The 7183-nt window shown below is 40.7% G+C and overlaps 1 long non-coding RNA gene across 1 annotated transcript; it reads left to right on the forward strand.

The window, feature by feature from the left end:
- The first annotated feature begins 4406 nt into the window (after positions 1 to 4406).
- On the forward strand, positions 4407 to 6259 carry LOC114133854 (uncharacterized). The gene is made up of 2 exons (XR_003593293.1): positions 4407 to 4509; positions 5555 to 6259. It is a non-coding gene; the product is annotated as an uncharacterized LOC114133854 (long non-coding RNA).
- Positions 6260 to 7183: the final 924 nt, after the last annotated feature.

Raw genomic sequence — 7183 nt, forward strand, 5'->3', positions numbered from 1 at the left:
CTGCGATAGACTGTCCAGGGTATACCCTGCCTCTCGCTCAAAATGCCTCGCTATAGATGGGCACCAGCACCCCTCCCAAACCCGCTAGAGTGTAAGAAAATTGATAGATGGATGGATGGATGGATGGATGGGTATTTCATGGGTTTTATTTCAGCTTGAACAAACTTGAGAAAGAAGTCTATACTAAAACACTTATTTAGTCAGTAGCCATATTTATGCCTTACCCTAAACCATACAAGAGAGTCTGCCGCATGACAATATATGGTCCCCATCAGGCCTATTGGTCTTCAGGTGGTTGGTAAGTGTACCAGAAATGGTCCTGATCAGGATACATAAACAAATGAACACATACATACACACCCCCACACACACCTGCAAACTGAGGACTTTGCATTGAATTCCATTCATTTTTGTAAATGTATTTATACCCAACTCAGAAATTTTCCCTAGCACTGACCATTCCTAACCTTAACCAAAACGTAATTCAAACCACACCTCTAAATTTATCTAGTAGAAATCAGAACAACTGGAAAAAAGTGAGGATCAGGAAAATGTCATTATTTTTACACACACACACACACACACACAAAATCTCCCTTTGTTGTTTAGACACATTTTTGATTGTCTGTTTGTAGCATGTAAAGTACACACACACATGGCACTGTGCTCAGTCATGCAGACCTGAAGCAACTTATCATTAATGCTGTGACATAACTTCAGACTTATTAAAATGGGCCTCTCCTAATCCAAATTCAATAATTTCTGCAACTCTCCCTCCGTTCGCTGGCATCATGCTTTCCTCTATCGAAAGGAGGAGATTCATTATCTCTTGTTTAAACAGGGATTATGCTGATCGCTGCGTCTTAAGGCAGAAGACATAAAGACTCTTAATAAAATTCTTCAGCCTCTGCAGCAGTGTGCAATCTCATCTAAAAGCAGTTGGACGCCTTAACAATATCACACACACACACGCATGCACAACACTCCCTTTCTTTGCTAAATCTTAACTTACCTTCTTCGTGAAACACGCTCTCTTCCAGGGAGCGTGTTTCACTCCCTTCCAGATAATCCCCGTTTCCTCATCATTTGTTGCTAAAACCTGCATTGAAATGTGTTTCTTAGCAACATTTATAATCATTGAAAGTCTCATAAGATTATCTCCTTTGGTAAAACTGCACCTCCACCCTTTTAACCAGTGCAAAGACCAACACAAATGTTTCAGTTTTGCCTTAATCTTCTAAAGAGCTTGAAGCACCTTTAATGAAATGTTGTAGGTTTGTATGTAGTAATTCAGGAGGTTAAAAGCAAATTCAAAGTAGGAGGGAAAAAAATACGAACCTAATTTTATATGTTTGATTCTCGCGTCATTGCTGCTGTTCAACAGCTGGAGTGTCTTTTTATCGGCCTTTATTCGCTGAGGAAGACGTGAAGGGAATTTAAATGAATCCTTCATCATCAAGCATTCAACACATTATAATACAAAATGCTTCAGTTTGTTTGCATTTTATATAAAATTAAACAGGTCCATGATTTTATTTCACACAAATAGTCATTTTTAAGCCCAACTGTTTTTCTACAGAAGCAGAGTTTTTATTACAATGAACTCATTAGAAGTTAAGTTTTCTGCCATAATTTCTGAATTCCATCCAAAACCTCACATCCATCCATCCATCCATCCATCCACCCACCCACCCACCCACCCATCCGTTTTATCCGTTTTCCATGCCAAGTTCTTGATGTATGAGGTTAAAGAGTCAGTGAGCTAAATTCATGAATTCCATTTATTAATACCAAAAGTACAGCTGGTCCATCTGACATGCTACAGAAAAAGCTAGCAGACAAAATGGCAGCAAGCAACAGCATGTAGTTCCATTTGTTAGCCTCTATTTAAGCACCCTGGTGGGTCAAATCCTCTAACCTTAGGTTTGACGGTGTTTCCTAACATGTCATTTCTGTTATCTTTGCAACTACGTAGCTAAAAGAGATATAATTATTTATTCTCAACACCATCCATCCATCATATTTGGTTCAGGGATCACAGACCAGAGGTTTTACTGACACTTTCAGTTCAAACTCCAGTTAATTATCCATCCATCCATTTTCTAACACCCTTGTCCCTAGTGGGGTGAGGAGGGGTGCTGGTGCCTATCGCCAGAGAACGTTTCGGGCGAGAGGCAGGGTCACCCTGAACAGGTCGCCAGTCTGTCGCAGGGCAACACAGAGACAGATAGGACAAAACCATGTACGCACGGAGAATTTAGCAAGATCAATTAACCTGATAGTCATGTTTTTGGACTGTGGGAGGAAGCCGGAGTACCCGGAGAGAACCCACGCATGCACAAGGAGAACATGCATGGGTTCTGTCAGTATCTGTTCGATTCCCATCCGGGAATCAAACCTTGGACCTTCTTGCTGCAAGGCAACAGTGCTACCAACTGCGCCACTGTGCAGGCTGCTACTGTTTATCTGGCAGTGGAGTTTATTTTATTAAAGCGTCTGTTGTCTTGATGTCCTCACTCTCTGACAGCTCTTTGTCAGCTGAAGTTGGCGAATGATTGACTGTGAGTCATAATGCTTTACAGACAACATCACAATATTTTCTTGTTTTGTGCTTGACTTTTCCCATTTGCTCTCATTTAGTTAGGCTGTTATTCTTCCAATTCACAGCTTAAGGTGCAGGTGAACTTTCAGTTTGCTGACTGCTAATATGGAAGATACTCATCCATCAAACCATCTTATATTCCTTGTTAATCCTTACAGGATTATCTTCAATGATAATTTGGAAGGAGATGGGGCACTATACCAGTCTATCACAGACAACCACAGGAATATTTAGGGCTGCCAATAAACCTTTGAACATTTGCATGTTTTTGGATTCTGGAAGTGAATAGGAGTCCCCAGAAAGAAGCCATGAATACACCTGGAAAGCATGCAAAAGCCACACAGTTAAGTGACTTAAAACCACAAGCTCTTTCCTGGATAGCAACCGTGGTAACAAATATACCTTATTTGACAGTCGTTATATAAACCACATGAGCCAGACTGCATTACCTTTTGCAGAAAACAGCTGTCATCTAGAGCTCTCAGGTGTTAGGTATTTAGTGTCTGAGAGCATCATAGTTGATGTATCTATCTGAACTTCATGTAGTTCAGATTTTAATCAGGTGATCTTAATGCCGGTGCAAGAAAACATGAGTGCGGCCATGACTAAGACGTATTACAGTCCTATAAATTCTAAAGAAATTAACATTTGTTAATTAAACAAGTCTTTCAGATCACCAGACAGAGTGAGCGAATCTTCCAGTCATTATCGAAGTTCATGTAAAAGTTCAGACCAAAACAAACACTAGAGCTCTATATTCAAACCTGAAAAATAAATACATAAAATATTGTTCAGGAAGAGAATCAACGTTGCATGTTTGTCTGGAGGAAAGCAGCAGATGCATTTGCAGTGCTGACTTTTCCAATTTCTACATCTGAGATTACCATCGCTTTCGAGTGTGCAGCTCATTTTGAAAAACCAAATTTCATTCAGTTGCTCCTGTAGCTGTACGCCCCGAGGCTCTGCGGGAGAGGCGGGGCTGTGGGGTTTATTAATGAAATGAGAGACAGTGTTATTTAAATCACCTCGGCAGCATAACCTGAGGCCTAACACAGGCACTCAGCTGCTTTCAAGACCCGTTTTCATACTCCAGCCAGACAAACAGAGTCTAATCGTATATAAAAATAAGTTTGAATTGATACACACCGGTAAACTTAGTCACACTGAATCTCATCAGCATATTGAATAATATCAGAAGTAATTCTCTTCACACCTGTGCACCAGTGCTCTTGAAACAAAACAAACCTACCGACTACAAAATACTTTTACATTTCAAGGAATGCAATCATTTTCCTTTTGAGCTCTTTTGCTTAGTTCAAAGCAATATCTGGGTGCGTTTTTTGCAGTGTTCGTATTCTTTATTGTCAAAGGACAGGTGATGCCGTGGTGATGTATTGTTTGTGCAACCAGTAAAGAACAGAATTTACGAACATAAGCAAGACTCAGAATTATTTTTGACAAGAAGAGCAAGGTAAGATATAACTTACAGAGACCCTGGCTAATCATGGTTCAGTATTTGTGGATTTTTTTGTAATGCATATTTAAGACTAACTTGGGAACTGAAATACCTGGGCAAAATGCTACTTGACATGCAATGGACTGGTGTTTCCAAGCGGCTAACCCAACATTGCCATTAATTTTTCTTAACACTAACTGGCTGTACCCCCAACAACAGAGATAAGGAAGACTGTGTATATTACTGCAAATATAGATATATTTGAACAAAACACACAGCTATAATTGTTTTTAGAGGGGGATTTGAGCTATTTGTAGGTGACTCTGGTTCCCAACCCCAGTGAATGCCAATGTGTCATGGTGGGTGATAGCCGGGTTACCCACATGCAAGAACACACCAAGAGAAGCGATATGAAACAACAATAATATTTATTTTGGTGAAAGGAAGAGGGGTCTGTTAAGGAAATATGGCTATTTTTGATTGTTTAATATAGTTAAGCTAATGCCCTGTGCGTTTAAGTAGATCAACATTCCTATTTGGACAAGCTGATGCAAGGTAAACGATCAGAGATAAACATTCTCCTGGCAAGGCTGTAACTTAGAGCAGCCATAAAATACTATGCTCTTGAAAGGCTTTAAATTAGTAGGCCATAAAGAATATCTTCCCCGGCTCACAGGTCAGAGGTTGGGGGTTTCCCAGGAGCTCAGAGTTGCATCTGGAGTTGATCACAACTTAGGAATTTTGGGAACACTTAAGGTTTAATTTCTGATATACCTTTTTAATATTGGTAGCAATAGTGTGTTAGATTAAAGTATATTACCCAAGCTACAAGTACTAATCTAGTAAATCGAATGTATTTGAAAATGTACTAACTATGACAATATCGGAATCAAAAGAGAATGATTTAAATGTTATGTTTTACAGGTTGAAAAAGACTTCTATCTCATTATTGTTTGTGATAAAGCAAAGGGTCAAATCTTTGGAGAAGCTGACTGCAGAGGAGCAAGATAGGTTTTGTGAAAATAACTAACTTTAATAACTAAAATGACTCTTGATATTTGTCATTAAAACTCAGGGGAAGGTCTAAGTTTTTTTTCCAAGGTAGCTCTTGGTTGGTCAAAATAGAGGTACGCCCTATTTGCATATATTAACAAAGAGAAACGCCTTCACTAGAAAAAGGGAATGCGCAACAATAAGAATTCAGATAGCTGCCCTGTTATGCTTTTAAGCAACAGCTGTCTCCAAAGGATCCTTTGTTCTTTTAATTCTTTTGTCTCAGGTAAAGAATGTACTTCTTTGTACTCTGAAGTTTTCTTGTTAAATTCATACGGTGTTTTCTATTGAATTAAACTCTGTATCTCTGTGACGTCATTGAGCCTCGCCGTCTGTTTTTCCAGCCGTGACGGCATCCGCTCGGGACCCGGCTAACAGGAGGAAAAGAGAGCCATGCTGTTTCCAAAATTTAAGCTAACCTAATAAATTTCCTTCTTTAATAGGTCAGGGGAAATAGTTCTGGAACCTGGGACTGGAGGAAACTGGTCATCAGACTGTATATGAGAAAAAGCGGAGTGAGACACGGGATGGGTCAAATGGAATAATTCTGAGAATCTTTCGTAGGACGCTTACTTGAATGCGGAGGTTAGTATTGTCAATGGTGGCGGCTGGAGAAGTGAGTTACCGTCGGAGAGCGAGCAGGTAAGCCTTGCAGCTGGAGAGCAGAGTGAGCTGACTTCCGAGCGGGGCTTCGACAGTTAGCTCCCGGAACATGAAACGCTGGCAGGCTCAGCCGGTGGCGAGGCACAGAGGATCCATGGGGAGGGACCAGGGAGGTAAGTGCACGGAGGAAGGCAACCGATTGGTAATACCAATGGCGTCGTGAGGAACACAAGGAAATCCAGGGGGGAGCGCTTGTCCACATCCAGGAGTCACAGGGCGATCACAAGGAAATCTGACGGGGAGAACACAAGGAGCGATCAGAACACAGGGAGCGATCATAGAAGGCTTCTTCCTAAGAAAAACGTCTACCAGTGAAGGCAACACTCAGGCACTGGAGTGTCAGCTAGGCTGTCCTTATGAAGCACCTCCGCAGCTCTCGAAAATTAGACACAGGTGCGTCTACAGGTTGGCCGCCACACTTCTCCACGGGCTCCGCTCACTGGTGACATCTGATGGCTGTTAAAGGAAACGCAGCTTCCCAGAAAAAACCCAGGACAGAAGAGGAACAGAAAACAAAATAAAACAGGAAAAAGAACCCCAACCTAACACAATGGTCCACCACTATAATTAAAATTTTAAGCATTTTCTTGTCCAACAACAGGAATGCCACACCGAGTTTGTCCAGCATTATGGTTTTGAAAACTATAATAATGGGGAGCCTTCAGATGTCTCAAAGCCACACAACACCTCCTGTCGTCCCGCACTGCCGACTTGTTTTCTTAAATCTCAAATCTGTGCAGGACATTCTCGACTTCACCTGTGATTTATGAACAGCCAGAGGGAGCTTGGAGGTGGCTGAAGATGGAAATGTTTTATGAAAGAGTATGTTGGTGTTGCAGAAATCTCCCGATAATTAGCTTCTAAGGCTGTATTAAAAATAAATCTGCTAATATTTTTGAACATTTATTAGCAGTCTTCACTGGTTTCTTGGCATTGGTGCTGATTTTTGTAACATGCGCTGCCTGGCCAAAAAATAGTCGCCATCAAGTTATCTAAACCCAGCTGATGCAATGAGTAGCTTCTCATTACATAAACAGCTATGTGGAGCGACACATTGTGTTGTCATGGAAAAGATGTTATCCATCAAAGCATTAGCATCAAGCAGAGAAAACATCTAGATTGTACAGAAAATACTCAAATTAGGTTGAGAACTGTCCAAGATATTATTAAAAACTGGAAGGAAAATCCAAAACCATTGTCTTTGAAAAAGAAATGTGGTAGGGAGAAATCCTGAATGGCTGTGATTGGTAATCAAATCGAAGAAAATCAAATATAGAAGTCAGAGTTTTGATTAACAGTGGAAGTAAGAGTGGTTCATTGTGACGCATGGATAGGTCACCACACAAACCGGAACCCCATTGAGAATCTTTGTGACATTCTGGAGAAGGCTGTGGATGAACTAATGAACA

The sequence above is a fragment of the Xiphophorus couchianus genome, chromosome 19, assembly GCF_001444195.1.
Source record: "Xiphophorus couchianus chromosome 19, X_couchianus-1.0, whole genome shotgun sequence".
Classification (NCBI taxonomy): domain Eukaryota; kingdom Metazoa; phylum Chordata; class Actinopteri; order Cyprinodontiformes; family Poeciliidae; genus Xiphophorus; species Xiphophorus couchianus.